This window comes from Candoia aspera, chromosome 1, assembly GCF_035149785.1.
Source record: "Candoia aspera isolate rCanAsp1 chromosome 1, rCanAsp1.hap2, whole genome shotgun sequence".
In the NCBI taxonomy this organism is placed as follows: Eukaryota; Metazoa; Chordata; class Lepidosauria; order Squamata; family Boidae; genus Candoia; species Candoia aspera.
This window is the reverse complement of record NC_086153.1, coordinates 30,778,169-30,800,237: the sequence shown is the minus strand read 5'-3', so window position 1 is coordinate 30,800,237 and position 22,069 is coordinate 30,778,169.

The following is a 22,069-nucleotide window of genomic DNA, read 5'->3' as shown; positions in this document are numbered from 1 at the left end:
TCCACTCATGTCCTCCCTACCTCCCACTCTGCCTTCCTCTCTTCTGTCACTTGACTTCTCTGGGGCCCCTTTTGCCTGGGGAAAAAACGCAAAAGGAAGTGACCTTTGATTGGCAATTTCTTAAAGCACAGGTGTGATAGCCAGTTTGGTGTAGTGGTTAAGGCACCAGGCTAGAGGGAGACCATGAGTTCTAGTCTCACCTTGGGCACAAAGCCAACTGGGTGATCTTGGGCCAGTCACACTCTCTCAATCCTAGGAAGCAGGCAATAGCACTTCCAAAATCTTGTCAAGAAAACAGCAGGGACCTGTCCAGGCAGTCACCAGGATCAAGACTATATATATGTATGAGAGCCAGTTTGGTGTAGTGGTTAAGGCATCAGGCTAGAAACTGGGAGTCCATGAGTTCTAGTCCCACCTTAGGCATGAAGCCAGCTGGGTGACTTTGGGCCAGTCCCTCTCTCTTAGCCCTAGAAAGGAGGCAATGGCAAACCACTTCTGAAAAACCTTGCCAAAAAAAAATGCAGGGACTTGTCCAGGTGGTCTCCAAGAATTGGACAAGATTGAACAGATAAAAAAAAAAGAGCAGGCAGAGTGATGGACAAAGAGGGGGCACAGAGTAAAGCCTTAGCCCTCTATCTGCACCCTAACACCCTGTTGCTGTCTGGTGGTTAAGGTGTGGTTAAGTGCTGAAAGGACAGTGCCTTTGGGTTTGCACCTTCACATCCCTGACCTGCGCTCCATCCACCTCAGCCTATTCCACTCACAGGACAAATGAGCTATGGGTGGAGGTATCCTTGCCAGGGACTGCTGCTTACAGCAAATCTGGTTTAACTGAGAGTAGAGGAATAGTGTCTTCAGGTAAGAGCCAGCTATTTTCCCAAAGTGAACTGTGCCCATAAAACATGATTGACTGAGCCACACTGATTACACCACAGGGCAACACAAAGTGGCCACACTGGCTGGATGCCTGCTCTTGAGCCACAATTTAGCATGGGGTGCAAGCTTAACATATGATCCACATTTCTTCTTTGCTCTTTTGAGTTTATTTTTCTCTTCTGCACATTCTCGTGTTCTTATTGTCATGGTTGTTTTTAGTCTAGGGTGCTGCTTTCTTTTTCATGCTTTTAACTGTTTTAATTGAAGCAAATATTTGTAGCTCAGGGTTGAACTATGGAGTCCTTGGTGCTCTCTGAGCCTTGTTGTTTTCTTGAAGACATTTCATTGCCAGACTGGGCAACATCTTCAGTGCAAAGCGGGAGTGGGCCTTGCTCTCAGTTTATATGCTGTGGTTTGCCCTGCTTGTGTTGGTAGGGGTGTTGTTCTCTCCTTGGAAGTTCTTTGATTGGGCTGTTGTTTTTTTTGCACATCTGGGTGTTGATTGCTGGCAAGGGAGTGTACTGGTCTTTTGGCTTTTCTATTGTCTCTTTTGCATGGTATGTAAATGTTGTTACCTCTATGTGTCTGTTGATGGCTGCTTTGTGTGAGTGCCAGGCTTCCAGGAATTCTCTGGCGTTTTTGGATTTGGCTTGGTTTAGGATGCTCACCTTTTCCCAGTTGAAACTATGGTCGAGTCTGTCCATATGTTGTGAGATTAAGGAGTTCTCATCGTGTCTTCTGACTGCTAGTTGGTGTTTGTGGATGTGCTCTGCTAGTCTTCTGCCTGTCTGTCCTACATAGTGGCTGTTACAGTCTTTGCATTGTATGTTGTAAATAACTCCTGTTTTTTCTTCTTGGGCTATTGGGTCTTAATATGTTTTGAAGAGTTTTAGTTGGTTTATGTGCTACGGTGATGCCATGTGGTTGTAACAGTCTGTTGGTGGTTTCTGAGATGTTTCTGATGTATGGCAGTGTTATCCTTTTCATAGTTTCCATTGGTTGGATTGTAGTGGGTTGGGTGGTGAGTGCCTCACCACCCAACCCACTACAACCCAACCAATGGAAACTATGAAAAGGATAACACTGCCATACATCAGGGACAGGATAACATACAGTGCAATAGGATAACACAAAACAATAGGATAACATACAATGCAAAGACTGTAACAGCCACTATGGATCTTCCTAAGAAAGGCTGAGGGTTGGGTGAGGTGGGTGGGAATAGTAAGGATGAATTGATCCCACTTACTACTGTTTGACAATATTACTCTGTAAGCATGGCATTTTCCCTTCACTTGTATTGGAATGAGAGGAATACTCTAATTCAGTGTTTCTCAAATTTGACAACTTCAGGATATGTGGACTTCAACTTCCAGAATTTCCCCAACCAGCTTGCTGGCAGGGGAATTCTGGGAGTTGAAGTCCATACATCTTAAAGTTGCCAAGTTTGAGAAACACTGCTCTAATTTATTAGTCTGTGAGAGAAAGAGCAGCAGAAGAGAAAGGGAAGCAATCCCCATTAAGAAAATATATATAATTTCCTCTAGCAAGTAACTTTACTTTGGGGATGCTAACTTCATAAATGTCCAGGCTTGTTACTCACATTTATAGCTTTCCTATAAACAGCTAGGGTTTGTTGGGGACAGTGGTACTGCTCCAGAGTCTCTTCAGTATGCATGTTCAGCTTATTTTATGTGTAGGGAAGGTGTATCCTCCCTGCCATGGTTTTGGTGTAATGTTTTTTTGACTGGTGCTCATTGATCTAAACCAGTGTTTCTCAAACTTGGCAACTTTAAGATGTGTGGACTTCAACTCCCAGAATTCCCTAGCCAGAGAAACACTGATCTAAGCTTTTCAGTCATGAAGATGGCTGGCTCAGGACTGAACAGAAATGGGCATAATTCTTCTTGAATGTTATTGAGGCTTAAAACTGTTCCCCATGTTTGGCAGTCTTTGGACCCTCCTTATGAAAATGCTTGCGGTTTCATTATATTCATCTTGCTCTCATTTGTGGTCTCATCTTTAGACAAGTCTGATTGAACATACCCACTTAAATAGTATTATTTACCGATTTCCATTAATATCCCTGATTTGAATGTGCCAAGATGAGGGACATCCTGATATGTAATCCCTGATTGGGTGGGATCACCATGTGACTAATTCAGATAAAGGCAAAAAAGTAAAAATAAAAATGGAAATACAAAATCTAGGTATTGTCTGAAAACATTATTCTGCCAAATTACTTTAAAATAAAAACTAACAAATATTCATTCCAGCCATAGCCTTACTATTATTTATTTGACCAGCTAAGATTTTGGCTGCATTTAATGACATGAAATGGCCAACTTGAGAGACTCAGGAAAAAAAAAAAGCCCAAGTCAGTTGGTGAATGAATCACAATAAAGATGGGAGCACATACATAACACATGGGAACTGCATCTTGAGTGGGTATATGTTTTATATTTGCATGTCCTGCCAAATGGCCATTTATGTTAGTTCACCATGGCTGCTGGATCAGATGGGAAGGTTTTGGAGTTACATGCAATAATGTTTAAATATCTAGTAAAAACCCCATCATAGCTATTAATGTTCAAGGTGAGCAACGTGAAGTCTTTCATATGTACTTATGATCCTTAACAATATATGTTCCCTCCAACAGGCTTGCCCAATTAAATTCCTGCCTAACATGTTGACTATGACTCCCAATTGACAATGCTGTCTGGATTTCTGGAAGTTATAAAGCAACATATCTACAGAGCACCAGAATTGGGAAGGTTGCTCTATAGTCAGAACGCTTTGTTGCTGTTTACTATGGAAATGTAATGATTGCCCAGCCCCAAATACTCAGACTCACAAGAGGTTGCTAAATGAAATCTGATTTATTAAGGATCTTAGGACAAATACAGAGAAAGCTGAGAATGAGCAAAAAGCGCGCCAAATACAAACTTAAAACCCTCGGTGCGAACGTATCCCGCCTCCCTGGCAACAGCCCCGCCCGGTCCAGGTGCTAGCAATCGTCAGACCTGCTAGCCTGGGAAAGTAACCTTGAACATAGCAGATAAAGCAAATACATTCCAAAGCACAGCCAAGAGATAACTACTCTCATCCTCCCGTGAAAGATGAAACACGCATCCAGCTAATGACATGCGAAACGTTACGATGTATCAAAGACATTGAAAGGGCGAACATGACATACCGCCTCCCCAAAAACAAACTTAGGGACCTGGCTTAGTGGGATAAGCAGAGTGAAAACGGGCAACCAGAACAGGGGAAGCCACATCCGTTGCGGCGACCCATTCAGGATGAGGGAAATGCTTCCAACGGACTAAGTATTGCAGAGTATTGCAAAGGCGTCGAGAATCTAAAATTTCTTTAACTTCAAAGTGTTGTTGACCATCAATCATGATGGGGGTTGGAGGTGGAGGTTGGTCATGCCAGCGGTCAGAACGAATAGTCGGTTTGAGCAAACTGCAATGAAAAACAGGGTGTAAGCGTTTTAAATTATGTGGCAGATCAAGTTTAAAAGTCACAGGGTTAATTTGAGCGATAATGGGGAAAGGACCCACAAACTTAGGTGCCAACTTCTTAGAAGGTTGTGATGACTTAATAAACTTAGTGGAGAGGTACACCAAGTCACCGACTTGAAATGCAGGCTGAGGAGCACGTTTCTGATCAGCATAATGTTTGTAATCCAATTGGGCGTCAGCCAATGCTTTTTGAATCATTGGCCAGGAATCTGCCAGTTGTGTTGCCCAATCGCCCGGTGAGGGCGAGCCGCCCGGAGGTTGTGGTAAATCTGGGATGGGTACAAAGTCTCTGCCTTGGGCAACACGAAATGGGGTCTGACCCGTACTTTGATGGACAGCATTGTTGTAAGCAACTTCTGCGAAAGGAAGGAGGTCCACCCAGTCATCTTGCTGGTAATTCACAAAGGCTCGAAGGTACTGCTCCAGAGTAGAATTTAAAGCCTCTGTGGCCCCGTCCGTCTGTGGATGCCACGCCGTGGACAGGGCTTGCTTCATGCCTAGCAGTTTGAGGAATGCCTGCCAAAATTGCGACGTAAATTGTGTGCCCCTGTCCAAAATTAAACGAGAGGGACATCCGTGTAGCCTGTACACGTGTACTAGAAACAGGCGGGCCAATTGACATGCCGAAGGGATGGACATGCAAGGGATGAAATGGGCTTGCTTCGAGAAATAGTCTTTGACCACCCAAATGACAGTTTTGCGTTGACTGGGTGGTAATTCAACAATGAAGTCCATGGAGATTTCATCCCAAGGGCAAGCTGGGGTGGCGACTGGCTGCAACAGCCCTTGAGGTTTGCCCACCTTGCACTTAGACATCGCGCATACAGTGCAAGAGGAGACATACTCCTTGACATCTTTGCGTAAGGTGGGCCACCAAAACTGCCTCCGAACCAGGTGCAAAGTTTTCACAAACCCAAAATGTCCCGCTACTTTGTCATCGTGTGAACGGAGCAACACCTCTTTTCTTAACCCCTCAGGGACGTAGAGGCGGTTGGATTTCCAAGCAAAGCCTTGGTCAAAAGTAACATTGTGTTTGTTTGCAAGCAACCAAGTATCAGTTTTCAGCTCTTTCAGAAACTTTTGTTGCAACTGGGAGGGAATTGACAAAGCAGTCGGCTGCCCTGGATCCGCAGAGGGTGGCTGCTGCGTGCGCGTTTGGCTGCGCGTCACAGCCTGCATACCCAATTGGGGTGCCGTCCACAATGTGCTAACCACCTCTGGCGCTGCACCAGAGTCCTGAGGTTGTCGTGACAACGCATCAGCCAGGAAATTCTTTTTCCCCGGGATAAACTTCAATTGGAAATTGAAACGATTGAAGAATTGAGCCCAACGGACTTGTTTTGGGCTCAGTTTCCTGGGGGTGCTAAGAGCTTCCAAGTTTTTATGGTCTGTCCACACCTTGAAAGGGTGATTCGCCCCCTCTAGCAAATGCCGCCAAGCTTCTAACGCAGCTTTCACTGCAAATGCCTCTTTCTCCCATACGTGCCATCGCCTCTCAGTCTCAGAGAATTTGCGGGACAAGTAGGCACACGGTTTGAGGCATCCTGCCCCGTCAGCTTGCATCAACAATGCCCCAATGGAATAATCGGAGGCATCAGCCTGCACCACAAAAGGCTTAGAGGGGTCAGGGTGTTGCAAAATTGGTTCTTTGGTAAAAGCCGCTTTGAGCCGCTCGAATGCCACTTGACAAGCAGGCGTCCAGCGCAATAGCGCCCCTGGATTCTTTACTCTCCGAGTATCACCAAGTCCCTTGGTTCGAAGCAATTCCGTTAGGGGCAAAGCAATTTCAGCGAACCCTCTGATGAATAATCTGTAATAATTACTGAACCCCAGGAAACTTTGAAGTTGCCTGCGGGTGCGAGGGCTTTCCCAGTCCACAATAGCTTGCACCTTAGCAGGGTCCATTTCAATGCCCTTATCTGAAATTCTATACCCCAAGTAGTCAATATGCGTCTGGTGAAAGGCACATTTAGACAGTTTGGCATACAACTGTGCTGTTCTGAGTTTGCTAAGCACCCTTTTGACCAGAGAGACATGTTCTTCCATGGTTTCAGTATAAATCAATACATCATCCAAATACACCAATACCCCTTTAAACAGATGCTCATGCAGTACTTCATTGATCAATTGCATAAATACCCCAGGGGCCCCAGCCAAACCAAAAGGTAACACCTTATACTGGAAAGCACCCAACGGGCAATTGAATGCCGTTTTCCACTCATCACCCTCTTTGATGCGTACACAGTAATAGGCTTCTCTCAAATCAAGTTTAGAGAAGATTTTACCCTTCGCCAGATGTGACAACATGTCTTTGATCAATGGCAAAGGATATTTATTGGAAATTGAGATGGCATTTAACCCACGGAAATCGGTACAGAGTCTTAATGTCCTGTCCTTTTTTGGGTGGAAGAGGACCGGTGCCCCCACCGGTGAATTCGCTGGCTCAATGAATCCCCGAGCCAAGTTTTTGTCCACAAAGTCCCTCAGCAAAGTTAGTTCCTTTTGCGTCATGGAATAAATCTTTGGCTTGGGCAATTGGGTATTGGGCACCAGCTCAATGGCACAATCCGTTTTCCGATGAGGGGGCAATTGATCCGCTTCCTTTTCACCAAACACATCAGCAAACATTTGGTACTCAAGCGGCAAGCCTTCCAGAGGAGGGGCCGGGCAATGCGGAGTCGCAGCTGCCGCTACCCCCACCATCTCCTCTGGGGTACCCTTCCCTTCTGGTGCTTGGTAAAATCCATCCCTAAAAGTGACAGTCCGGTAAACCCAGTTTATTTGGGGATTCTGCTGAACCAACCAGGGCACCCCCAAAACCACCAAGGGACCCCCCACCAGAGCCACGACAAAGGACAAACCTTCGCGATGGCTGCCCAGCTGCAAGGCTACTCGTCCTGTGAAATGGGTGACTGGTTTGCCCCCTGCCATGGACCCATCCAGCTGCGTAAAGGTGATGGGTCGCTGCAAGGGGAACGTGGGTAGCTCCAGAGCCGCTACCACATCAGGGTGCATCAAACACCTGGAACACCCCGAATCGATCATGGCCCATACTTCTACAGTCTTGGATCGGGAGCCCAACTTCAATTTCACCATGAGAATGCGGTAACTGCCACTCACTGATGAAGGCTCGCACCCTTCTTCCACCACCTGCCCAGCGGCGCCCTTTAAAGCAGGTGGCTGCCGTTTCCCGCCGGCTGCAGTAGTTCGGGCTCCCCCTCCTCCTCGTAGAATGGCACCCCGTCTCCCTCGCTTTCGGCCACCGCCGCTTTCTGTTTCCACAGCAGGGAAGGGGACTTCGTTGGCGGCTTCCCCGGCCGTTCTTCCCCCTTTGCCTTCGGGCACGCCGCTACTCGATGCCCCTCCTTACCACATCGCAGACACTGCCCTTTCGCATACCGCTTCTCTCGCTCCTCTTCCCAGGCTCTTTGTCCGGGTCGTCCCCCAGTGCTCGGTGGGCGACTAGGCTTTAGCTCTCGCCCCGATTTGGCAGCCCTCCGATGGGCGAACACCTCATGGGCATGCTCAGCCCTTCCCGCGAGCTGGATCCACTCGTACAACGTATATGGGTCGTCCCTCCCCAGGGACCAGCGCAGCACCTCTGTGTTCAGGCCATCCTTGAATAACTCGATGATGGTGGCTTGGGACCAGTCATCGACTTTCCCGGAAAGCGCTTTGAACTCCAGCGCGTAATCAGCCACGGATCTCGATCCCTGCTTGAGTTCCTTCAAAGCTCGCTTTGCCCTCTCTTTTGCCAGGGGGTCCTCAAAGTGCTGCCTCAACGCCCAGAGGAACTCATTAAATTTCTCCAGTTCAGGCGCTTCCGACTGGCACATCTGGACATACCAGTCTGCCGCCCTCCCTTTCAGTTTGGTGGCAATGGTGATGATCTTTGCCTTTTCCAATCGAAAAAGCGACCCCCATTCCTCCATGTATGCTTTAGCATTTGTCAGGAAGAATGAGAGTTTTGTCGGATCCCCATCAAACTTAACAGGGAAGTCTCTCAACCCGCCCGCCGACGGGCTGCGCCCCATCCCCGGGGCTTCAGTGGGCTGCGTCTCTCCAGCCAGCGGCGGCACGGGGGCTGGGGCTGGCCGCACGGACGGTGATGCTACTTCCATCCGGACCGCTTGTTCCCCTTCCCTCAGATGCGCGGTCCGTCTCTGCTCTGGGGACTGCCCATGAGACGAAGGGGTCGAATGCCGTTGGCTTGACCCGTCTCGGGTTTCTTTCAACGAACTCAGGTCTAGACTCAGCTGTTTCAGTATCGTCTCTAATGAGTCCATTTTCGACTCCAACACCCAGATACGATCCGGGGTGGGGGAGCCCTCCTTGGGCTGCACCTGGACCACTGTAGGGGACAGTGGGTACCTCTGCCTCCAGGATGGACCCCCCGCCACCGAGACATCCCCTTGGGTCTCATCCCAGGTGACCAGCTCACCCGGGGTGGTTACGGTCGTCTCCGGGGCGGTTTTCATGCCCCCGGCTTCACCCTCCGACTCAGAGCTCGCCTCTTCCAGGATAGCTGACAGCTCCCCCACTTGGGACGGTTGGTCGGGGCGTCTCACGGTCGAATCCGGCTCCCCTTCTTCCATCAGCTCGATATCGGGTTTGGTCATCGCTGGCGCTCTCCCTCACAGGTTTGACAACTTGCCCTTTCCTGGAAAGGGGCCAGCGGGGTCGGGATCTTTGATTCTCAGCTTTATGTAATGATTGCCCAGCCCCAAATACTCAGACTCACAAGAGGCTGCTAAATGAAATCTGATTTATTAAGGATCTTAGGACAAATACAGAGAAAGCTGAGAATGAGCAAAAAGCGCGCCAAATACAAACTTAAAACCCTCGGTGCGAACGTATCCCGCCTCCCTGGCAACAGCCCCGCCCGGTCCAGGTGCTAGCAATCGTCAGACCTGCTAGCCTGGGAAAGTAACCTTGAACATAGCAGATAAAGCAAATACATTCCAAAGCACAGCCAAGAGATAACTACTCTCATCCTCCCGTGAAAGATGAAACACGCATCCAGCTAATGACATGCGAAACGTTACGATGTATCAAAGACATTGAAACGGCGAACATGACAGGAAATCCTTGCAGTATCACTGTATTGAAATTGAGGGACCTCTAAATAATTCAGAGGTAGCAGATACCAGCTGCCAGATCTGTGACCATGGAACTTTTAAAATTATGACTTATTCCTTTTTATTTTCTCTCCACCCTCACATCCATGCATGGAAAGAGAAATTGTAGGTTAACAAGGTGAAATGACAGGAAATTAGGCTCCCTTTGGTGTGCTCTTCTGAGGGAGTAGTAAAAGCGAGGCCCCAAATAAATTACAGTGATAGGAAGGAGGAAGGGAGGGAATGAAAGAAGAAGGATGTGAATCAAAGTTATATTCCAGAAAAGTCTTCTTCATGCTTGAGCTCCCAAATTGGGGTTCTGCAATTGTCAGCTCTGCTTCTTCTTTTGATGTGTCAGCAAATCTTGTGGTGCTGTATTTGGACTGACAAGAGGGTGCACCAGCCAATGTGAAAATAATTGTGTGCAAATATGGGACTTAAGCCAGCTTCCTCCAACCTTGCCATGCAATTCTGGGAGCTGTATATTTGTTTATTCATTTATTGTCATATTGCTACACCCATGCTCATGGCAAGCCAGGGCATGGGATTTTAAACACAATGTGAACAATAAAATCAGAAGCTGATAAAACATGACATAAAATCAATAAAACAAATATCAATATCTAGTGTTTTTTTAACCAACCATATGATTTTAATACCAGTTACATATTGGGGAGTTGTATGTCACTCAGAGTTGGCAGACAGGAACAGTCTATAAACCATGTAAGCAAGTAAGTAAATGAAAACAATATGAAATATTAACCAAAGCAGCCATCAAGCATAAGTAACGAATATAAAGTGCTAGTCAAGAGTAGAAAGTAGTTTACAACAGTGAGTTTTCAGATTTCAAAATCTGTACACTAACAGGGAGGGAATTTCACAGTAGAGTTTCTGCCACCGAGAAGGCACTTCATATAAGAAGCCTTGAAATATAATACAGAAATTTTAACTGATGAAGAATGAAACCATCTGAGTCTTTGGCCACAGCTAGTGACATCCTCTGACTCCCCTTGTTTGAGCAGAGTTGGACCTGGTTAGTACTTGGATAGGAAACTATCAGGGAATATCAGGGCTAGGGGCTAGACTAGCTTGTATTCATGCAAAAGGACTAAGTCCATAACTTAGGAGTATGCCTAGATTCAACATTCTCTCTGGAAACACAGATAGTGAGAGCAGCCAGAGATGTCTTTGATATGGCAGCTGAGACTCTCAAAGAAAGCAGAGATAGCTTCAATTATTCCTGTGAATAATTGCATAAGAATGCAGTGGCAAATTACTTCCATATCATTGCCCAAAAAACTTGTATAGATGTATCTGTGAAGGAGCCAGGAGTCAAACTCAGCTGAAAGGAGATTTGATTTACTAGTTGTCAGATCATATTACAAAAAAGTTTCCTGGATACACTAATTTCTAGACATGATTCAAAGTGTATTTAAAGGCTCCTCACATAAAGTGCATTATAATGCATCCAGCTAGATGCAACAAACAGGAATAATTGAAGCAGTCTCTGCTTTCTTTGGGTAGAGTCAGCTGCCATATCAAAGGCATCTCTGGCTGCTCATACCAACTGTGTTTCCAGAGAGAGTGTTGAATCTAGGCATACTCTTAAGTTATGAACTTAGTCCTTCTGCATGAATACAAGCTCATTCAACATCAGTTGAATCCCTCATGGCTTAAGATGAATGTTAAATAGCATGGGACAGAAAATGGAATTTTATAGTATCCCATAGGCTAAAGGCCATAAGGCAGAACAGAACAGAACAGAACAGAACAGAACAGAACAGAACAGAACAGAACAGAACAGAACAGAACAGAATAGCATTATTTTCTGAAACCAACTTTTGAGAGAGTACTGGAGTTACCATAATACTCTGACCCCTAAACTGAAGCCAATCAACCTATGTTTGATGTCACTGAAAATTGCTGTGAAGTCCAGGAGAACTAAAAAGATTGAATTCCCACTGTCTGTTCCTCAGTGTTAGTCATCTGTCATCCTGGAAGCATGACACAAATCAGATTCAAGTGAAGCTTAAAGGCTAAGATCAAAACCATTCAGGGACCATTTTAGCACAGAGGAGATTGTTTGACCAGAAGTGATGCAACTAAAGGGCAGATAATATTTTCATTATCAAGTAGTGGGATCAGCAGCTTCCTTCAACTTTTCTCTCACTATGAAAGACAAAAATTAGACTTCCTGTGGATACATCTCTCAAGTGCTGCTTTTACATGGTCTGAAGCATTTCCAGGCGGGTGTGATTTGAAACTGTCAAGTCTGGTTGGGATAGTGTATCAGCAAACATGTAGCAGTTATTGCATCACTCAGTTCTCACATATCCTACATACAGATGTGACAACCTAATTTATCTGTCAGATTTAGAAAGACAAATGGGAGTTAACTTGGAAAGAAAAGAAATTCTTGGCTTCTGAAACTAGTTTAGGGTTAATCGTTCATTTACTTCTGGATCTTATAAGATCAGTGCTAGCAGCCAGTTTTGCAGAGCACGTGCTAAAGCTCCCATTTCTGTAAGAGACCCACATCAAGGCCTGGAGCTTCTCTCCATTTCCATCACCCCTGCTTCACCTTACTGGCTTAGAGCAGGCAAGCAGTGACCAGAGTAATTGACTGAGGTGCAACTTGCACTACTCTGAATGCTTGTGAAGATCGAGTCCAGAAAGAACGAAGACAAGTATATACGGAGCAGCAATTGAGAGCTGGGTCAGTGAGGCAGAGGGTCACTGAGGACATCTTATTTAAGGTAAAGTATTTTTTGATTCAACTTTTGGTGACTTTGTCACTGAGAATTTTGGGAACTGAGTCCTCTGAGGGCCCCCAGATTGCAGAAGGCTGGAGTAAGTTTTTGCTCAAATGCAACTGTGAACTCACTTGCTTTTTATTCAAATTTTAAAAATATAATTTCAGAAGTAGAGTTTATTTTATAGAAATCATTTTGCACTAGCAGGGCTAGTGTCAGGTCTTGCTTTCTCTGAAGATACAGCCTCTTCCAGAATTTCTTTACCAAGTTTTGTTAAAAGTGGATAGGATAAGACTATGGAAATATCAGTAACTGGACTGCTTTCTCCCCTTGGAATTCAATTTATCTCCCAGATTCTTAAGACAGAGGCTCTTTAAGTCTCTTAGGAATGGTCCCAATATGAATTGCTGAGGGGGTTGTTCTCCTCACTGATAATGGAGGAATATCAGGCTGGTTAGAAATGAATTTCTCTCTAGTTTTACACACTATTATAGCTAGTACTTGGATAAGAAACCACCAGGGAATTCCAAGGCTATAAACTGGACTGAAAAGTCAAAAAACATCTCAGAAGCAACATACTGCTGTTAAAACAACTGCATAGACATGTCCTTTTTTGTACCTTTTCCAACTCTACAATATAATTTTTGAGATGCAGTGATTAGAACTATATCCAATGTACCAGGATAAAGTAATGTTCTTGTATTAGGGATATCCAGATTAAAATCTTCATTCGAGTACAGAACTCTCTCTTAATCCCATCTGCTTTACATGGCTGCTGTTGTCTGATCACAGAGAGTGGACAGAAACTATCGGACATAGATGGTCCTTCAGATTGCCAGGCCCTATGTCATGACCAGCACCTTGAACTGCACCCAGAAGCTAACTGGCAGCCAATGCAGCTTGCAGAGCTGTGATATTGCATGGGTATACCATGGCATCCCATCACTGCCCATGCTGCTACATTCTGGACCAGCTGCAGCTTCCTAGTGTTTTCAAGGGCAGCCCCATGCAGTGCACATTGCAATAGTCCACATGCAAGGTGATTAGGGAGTATGTGCATCTATAGGGTCCCCCAGTCTAGCAATAGTTGCAGTTGGCACACCAGATGAATCTGTGCAAAGCCCTCCTGGCCATGGCTGCCACTTGTTTTTCAAGCAGGGACTGTGAGTCCAGGAAAACATGTATTACAAATGCATTTTAAATTTTGTTTTTGTAAACCACCCAGAGTCCCTCCTTGGGGTGGGGTGGGGGGAAGATGGGCGGTGATAGAATTCAATAAATAAATAAATAAATAAATAAATAAAAAAACCCACATTGCATACCAGTCCTGAATGGGGAAATGTTACCCTATCCAGGAGTAAAGATAGAAAATTTATGGGACTTGGGGTCCAAATACCCATAGCCATTCAATCTTGTTGAGCCTGAGTCTATCCTTCCTTATCCAGACCTTCCGAGCCTCCAGATACCGGGACAGGACTTGAAGAGCATCACTTGGGTGGCTTGGGGTTGAGATATACAACTGGCTATCATCAACATACTGATGATACCTGATGTCATGAGCACTGATGGTGAGCAGGAGGGGGCCCTTATCCAGGGGGGAAAATACATGCGTAGTAGCGAGGATTTGAGCAGTCATTCAAAGAGACACAGAACAGACCTGCCTTGACTTTTGGGGTTTATCTGTATGGGTTTTCTCACGCTTCTTCAGTTTGTTAGGATTTTCTGTCTAATGTAGCAGTAATAAAACACTAGAGACCTATTCCTCGTCTCGGTGTGGTTCCTGCTTGTTAGAACATCAGGCCCTGAATTGATAGATGACCTCATCCTGTGGCCTCATGTAGATCAGAGCATCAGGACCTGACACACCCCACAGGTTAGGGGCCTTTGCCTCAATCCTAACTCCCTCAGCCAACACTGACTGGAACTGCCCACAGAGAAAGGCGTATCACCACAGAATGGTGATCCCACCGATCTCTGTAGGTCAGGGTTTCTCAAGCTTAGCAACTTTAAGTGTGAATTTCAACTCCCAGAATTCTCCAGCCAGCATACTGGCTGGAGAATTCTGGGACTTTAAGTCCCCACTCTTAAAGTTGCTAAGGTTGAGAAATATTGCTCTAGGTGGTCCAGAAGGATACCATGATGAATAATACTGAACACCACTGACAGATCAATATATCCATCCTAATCTCCAGATTATATACCTTTGGAGTTCCCATACTGGCCATTGTATACCTAGGCCTCCAGTTTAGAGATATCTTTTTGCAGCACTTTGCTCTCCTTTTGTTTTAAATACCCTTAAAAGAGCAAATTAAATCCCAATTTCAGGATGGATATTGGAAGGACTCCACACTTTAAATCCTTCATCCTTGTGAAAATTGTTTATTTCTGCCCCTTTCTCCCAATTCTTTATTGAGTTATTAATCAATAAAGAGGTGTCATCTCTGATTCCACCCCTGCTAAGTTTGCTCAAAGATTTCTGAAAGGTTCGTCAGACAGAACTTACCAATGCAAAAACTCTGTTGATTCCTCTGCAGCCAAATATGCCTTGTTATACAACCGCAAACTGTAGCTGTAATAATGCCTCCAGACAATTTAGACTGAACAGCTGTTCAGCTACTCCCCCCTGGGTCCCATTTTAAAAAATGTCCTTATTTTGGCAACTTTCCAATTCTCATACTGTCACCTACCTGATTGGCATGTTTTTGGATATTTTGAAAAAGAAAAGCAGCATTTTCACATCTGAGTTCTTTACGAACTCTCAGCTGATACCATCTGGAACTTGTGATTTGTTTGTTTTCAATTTATTAATAAAGATTCTTCAGCAAAGGATCGTTACCTTGTCGTGGTGCTGGAGCTTGAGCACCTCAATGATGCCATGAGCTAAACCGTGAAGGGCCACCCAAGACGGGAAGGTCATGACAGAGAGGTCAGACTAAATGCGATCCCTGGGGAAGGTAATGGCAACCCACCTCAGTATTCTTGCCGTGAAAACTAAATGGATCAGTACAACCAGAGATATGTCGGTATACCATCGGAAGATGAGACCCCCAGGTCGGAAGATGGTCAAAATGCTACTGGGGAGGAACAGAGGATGAGCTCAACTAGCCCCAGACGTGATGACGCAGCTAGCTCAAAGCCGAAAGGACGGCTAGCGGCCGACGGTGCTGGTGGTGAACGGCGAATCCGATGTTCTAAGGATTGACACACCATTGGAACCTGGAATGTAAGATCTATGAGCCAGGGCAAATTGGATGTGGTTATTGGTGAGATGTCAAGATTAAAGATAGACATTCTGGGCATCAGTGAACTGAAATGGACTGGAATGGGCCACTTCACATCAAATGACCACCAGATCTACTACTGTGGACAAGAGGACCACAGAAGAAATGGAGTAGCCTTCATAATTAATAGTAAAGTGGCTAAAGCAGTGCTTGGATACAACCCAAAAAACGACAGAATGATCTCAATTCGAATTCAGGGCAAGCCATCTAACATCACAGTGATCCAAATATACGCCCCAACCACAAATGCTGAAGAAGCTGAAGTAGAGCAGTTCTATGAGGATCTGCAGCACCTACTGGACAACACGCCTAAAAGAGATGTTATTTTCATCACAGGAGACTGGAATGCTAAGGTGGGCAGTCAAATGACACCTCGAATTACAGGTAAGTATGGCCTGGGAGAACAAAACGAAGCAGGACACAGGCTGATAGAATTTTGCCAAGACAATTCACTCTGCATAACAAACACTCTCTTCCAACAACCTAAGAGACGGCTTTATACATGGACTTCACCAGATGGACAACACCGAAATCAGATTGATTACATCCTTTGCAGCCAAAGGTGGCGGACATCTGTACAGTCGGTAAAAACAAGGCCTGGAGCTGACTGTAGTTCAGATCACGAACTTCTTCTTGCACAATTTAGGATCAGACTAAAGAGATTAGGGAAGACCCACAGATCAGCTAGATATGAGCTCACTAATATTCCTAAGGAATATGCAGTGGAGGTGAAGAATAGATTTAAGGGACTGGACTTAGTAGATAGGGTCCCGGAAGAACTCTGGACAGAAGTTGGCAGCATTGTTCAGGAGGCGGCAACAAAATACATCCCAAAGAAAGAGAAAACCAAGAAGGCAAAATGGCTGTCTGCTGAGACACTAGAAGTAGCCCAAGAAAGAAGGAAAGCAAAAGGCAACAGTGATAGGGGGAGATATGCCCAATTAAATGCAAAATTCCAGAGGTTAGCCAGAAGAGATAAGGAATTATTTTTAAACAAGCAATGCGCAGAAGTGGAAGAAGACAATAGAATAGGAAGGACAAGAGACCTCTTCCAGAAAATTAGAAACATTGGAGGTAAATTCCAGGCAAAAATGGGTATGATCAAAAACAAAGATGGCAAGGACCTAACAGAAGAAGAAGAGATCAAGAAAAGGTGGCAAGAATATACAGAAAACCTGTATAGGAAGGATAACAATATCGGGGATAGCTTTGACGGTGTGGTCAGTGAGCTAGAGCCAGACATCCTGAAGAGTGAGGTTGAGTGGGCCTTAAGAAGCATTGCTAATAACAAGGCAACAGGAGACGACGGCATCCCAGCTGAACTGTTCAAAATCTTGCAAGATGATGCTGTCAAGGTAATGCATGCTATATGCCAGCAAATTTGGAAAACACAAGAATGGCCATCAGACTGGAAAAAATCAACTTATATCCCCATACCAAAAAAGGGAAACACTAAAGAATGTTCAAACTATCGAACAGTGGCACTCATTTCACATGCCAGTAAGGTAATGCTCAAGATCCTGCAAGGTAGACTTCAGCAGTTCATGGAGCGAGAATTGCCAGATGTACAAGCTGGGTTTAGAAAAGGCAGAGGAACTAGGGACCAAATTGCCAATATCCGATGGATAATGGAAAAAGCCAGGGAGTTTCAGAAAAACATCTATTTCTGTTTTATTGACTATTCTAAAGCCTTTGACTGTGTGGACCATAACAAATTGTGGCACGTTCTTAGTGGTATGGGGATACCAAGTCATCTTGTCTGCCTCCTGAAGAATCTGTATAACGACCAAGTAGCAACAGTAAGAACAGACCACGGAACAACAGACTGGTTTAAGATTGGGAAAGGAGTACGGCAGGGCTGTATACTCTCACCCTACCTATTCAACTTGTATGCAGAACACATCATGCGACAAGCCGGCCTTGAGGAATCCAAGGCTGGAGTTAAAATCGCTGGAAGAAACATTAACAATCTCAGATATGCAGATGATACCACTTTGATGGCTGAAAGCGAAGAGGAATTGAGGAGCCTTATGATGAAGGTGAAAGAAGAAAGTGCAAAAGCTGGTTTGCAGCTAAACCTCAAAAAAACCAAGATTATGGCAACCAGCTTGATTGATAACTGGCAAATAGAGGGAGAAAATGTAGAAGCAGTGAAAGACTTTGTATTCCTAGGTGCAAAGATTACTGCAGATGCTGACTGCAGTCAGGAAATCAGAAGACGCTTAATCCTTGGAAGAAGAGCAATGACAAATCTCGATAAAATAGTTAAGAGCAGAGACATCACACTGACAACAAAGGCCCGCATAGTTAAAGCAATGGTGTTCCCTGTAGTAACATATGGCTGCGAGAGCTGGACCATAAGGAAGGCTGAGCGAAGGAAGATCGATGCTTTTGAACTGTGGTGTTGGAGGAAAATTCTGAGAGTGCCTTGGACTGCAAGAAGATCCAACCAGTCCATCCTCCAGGAAATAAAGCCAGACTGCTCACTTGAGGGAATGATATTAAAGGCCAAACTGAAATACTTTGGCCACATCATGAGAAGACAGGACACCCTGGAGAAGATGCTGATGCTAGGGAGAGTGGAGGGCAAAAGGAAGAGGGGCCGACCAAGGGCAAGATGGATGGATGATATTCTAGAGGTGACGGACTCGTCCCTGAGGGAGCTGGGGGTGTTGACGACCGACAGGAAGCTCTGGCGTGGGCTGGTCCATGAAGTCACGAAGAGTCGGAAGCGACTAAACGAATAAACAACAACAATAAAGATTAGAACCTCACCTCTTCTCATCAGGATTTGCCAGAGCTCCTCATGCTTCTTAAAATACACAATCAGGTTTGGATGGCTGACCTGCATCTTCCTGAAGAAAGTGAAGAAAAACGTGAAGAACTTATTCAGCTATTCTGCAGTCTCCTACCCAATTTGTTTTCAGACTTCTCCCTGAGCTGTGTTTTGTATGCTTGTTTGTTTGTTTGTTTGTTTTTAATCTGGTCTTAATGTTATTAGCCTTCTGAATTCCTTCTTGCATCTTGCATTTCTGGTTTGCAAATCTATGCTCTCCTTTGTTCTCCTTCCTTTGGCAACTCTCCCAAGTTCTGAAGACCACTTTTTCTTCATGAATCTCCTTGACTACTTATTAAATGTACTAGTGATACCTTGGACTTCATTATATTTTTCTTTATCAGCACTTTACCTTCCCCCTGAGCTTCAGTTATAAATGATGTAAAATTCTGGAAATATTTAATCCACTTGATCTTCTGTTTAATTTTTTTTTTCTTTACCATTCCCTTCATTTCTGTCCCCTCATTTTTGTAAAATTTCCTCTTTTGAAGTGAAATAGATTTTCCAGTGCTATCAATTAGCAAATGACCCCATTTCTAGTCTTCATCAATGTCACGTGTCTATATGGCCATCCATTTCTGCATTACTTGTTTTTTTTAAAGGCACGATGTCTATCTAAATAGAAATTGAATTACTTTATTAAATCATATTTTAATAAACATATTTTATATAAAATAACAAGCTTCATCCTAAAACATATATTTGTTGAATGTTTTCTGCACAAAAATTAAATCAAGAAATTCAAGGAATTGTGAAATCTGAAGGGTGATTACATTCTGATTCCTAAATATACATAAAATAATTTCTTAATTTTCCAGTTCCTTTTTTAACCTTTCCTGTTATAGCTATTAGATTGCAAGTTATTCTGGTAGGGTCCTAGCTACAGTGTGTTATTTGTGGTTCAATACTTAGTAAACTATTACATTTTTAATAAACAATAATAAAATTTGGCTTTATGCAAAGAATAAATTGTGCTGTGTTTTAAGCTGCCTTTGCACTGAAATTCTTTAAGGGGCATTCTTATTCGGCTCAGAGGGATGTTTATGCTTGTTTTGAGTAGATATCTCCCCAAAAGTCCCTGTCAGGAAATCTAATAAATAACTAATAAAGGCTCTATTCACACAAGCAACTGGAAGTTTTGCTGCAGTGCCATTAATATTGTGGTCTGGCACACCAGGAAGAGAGATGTGAATGGGGAAAACATCTTTCAGAACTGTGATCTGTCAGTTGTGGAGGGAATAAAGAGGAGCCCTATTTTCAGATGATTGAATTTCAGTGTCTTTGAAATCGATCCTGGAAATAGAAGCAGTATTGCTTATACAGGACTGGACTCTCTTTTGCCACCAATGGGCAGTGTTATAACTGGGTAATTCAGCGTCTAGGACAGCGCCACGCCCTTGCTTCCAGGTATGATCTCCCATTTCCCTGATCTTTCTTGCTATAGGTTATTTGAGGGACTGCCTCTCTCTGGTTACATCTACTCATCCTAGCAGGAGAGGCAAGTCATGGTGGACTTGTGGGAAAATGAAGAAATTCTGGAACCAAATATGTAGTAATATTCAAAAGATTCTTAAAGTGAACTTACAATTGAAACCTGAGCTGCTGCTCTTGGATTTGATGGACCAACAGCTTGAAAAGCAACATGGAACTCTGTTCTTATAGATGATAACAGCAGCAAGACTCTTATATGCTTGAAGATGGAAGGATGCACAAATTCCCTCAATGGAGGACTGGATGATTAAGCTGATGGAATTGGCGCAAATGGCTAAGCTGACAACATTGATAAGATGTTGTAACTGTAACTAGATTCATTTCCATCTGGAAGCCGCTCTTGGACTATTCGCTTGTAACACAAAAGAATGAAGTCTTGATTTTAGGTTTTGATGGTTGAATGGTTTGATTTTAGAGATACAGTGTTACTAAATGTTTAATTAATAGTAAGAGATTAACTTTTAAGTACTTTTATACCTGTGCTGGAAAAGGTCAGAAGCCACTGGTCTGATATACTTTTTTTGCTTATTCCTACACCGTTTTAGCCTTTCCTGTTTCTTTTTTAGACTAGTATTCCGTCGGTCTTATATTCTGCATTATGTGTCTTAATTATATCTTGAACAATTAGTAATAATAAAAAAGGAGAATTAAAAAAAAGAAAAGGTCAGAGAATGAATAAAAACAAACCATGATTTGGCTAGCCAGTTTTTTCCAGTATACATAGCTAGAGTCCTGTCTTTGCATGTATAGCTGGCCAACTAAACCAGATAACCCAGTCATGGCATTTGCTCCACCATCACTAAGACAACCCTCTGCTAAGCAAGATATGCACATCCAGAGTTTAAATCTTTAGATAAAGACTCACACCCAAAGCCAGAATGATTTCTAAAAAGGAGTTCAGAGAAAGGTACTCCTTGGAGATCATCTACTGTGCTGCCTGGATAATAATACTTGATTCCAACTGTAGCTGGAAGGAAAGAGAAAAAAAGTTGGGACTACCTCTGAGGTATTTATATTACCTATTTGACTTGTATCACACTTTCTGCTCAATTTGATTAAATTGGTTAAAATGCATCCAACTTACAGATACCCTCCCTCGCTACAGAAAAATGAGACTTTACTAAAACCACAGGACCACAAGGTCCGTTCCAGAGTCTGCAATTTTTCAAACCTGAATAGAGAAAACAAGTTTGCATTTTGCCTATTCATTTGTGTGAACCAGAATTTTTGTTCCTATTTCTGTAATCCTGACAGTACAGAATAAAAGGACCACTGGGAGGGGGGGAACCCTAAATGCTGCCACAAAGGCAAGAAAGAAAATGAAACTAAGCCAAACCAAACCAAACCAAACCTTATGATTATAGACAAAATCATCCATTGAATTAATCACCAGGCTTACTAGTGGTCAGATTGCACTACTATATGGCTAAACGAAGCAGATCTGTAAAACTTGGACAATAGGGTGTATGCCTTGCATGTTTTATTCCAGTCTGATTCAGCCATGGATCTCAATGGATGGCAACTGACCAGTCACTTTCCTGATACTAAACCCAGTCTTCCTGGGTTCCTATGAGGAGATTGTGCAGCTAGGGAAGAACAAGAGAGCTGCCTTTTAGCCAGTCACAGGCTAAGGAAAAAAGCACACTAAGACAGAAGTGCAGGAGAACACAAGAAAGAAAGGTTATTCTTCTTTCAACTGAATCATGCCATGCTTTTTTAAAACTTATTTTTGACCAAACTGACTTGAATGTTATTCACATGTTTAATCATTTTGGGTGTAGTAAAACAATGTTAGCTTAGCAAAGACAACAAAATCCAAATGCAGATATTTGAGTTGCTGTGTTGTTGTTTATTCGTTTAGTCGCTTCCGACTCTTCGTGACTTCATGGACCAGCCCACGCCAGAGCTTCCTGTCGGTCGTCAACACCCCCAGCTCCCTCAGGGACGAGTCCGTCACCTCTAGAATATCATCCATCCACCTTGCCCTTGGTCGGCCCCTCTTCCTTTTGCCCTCCACTCTCCCGAGCATCAGCATCTTCTCCAGGGTGTCCTGTCTTCTCATTATGTGGCCAAAGTATTTCAGTTTGGCCTTTAATATCATTCCCTCAAGTGAGCAGTCTGGCTTTATTTCCTGGAGGATGGACTGGTTTGATCTTCGTGCAGTCCAAGGCACTCTCAGAATTTTCCT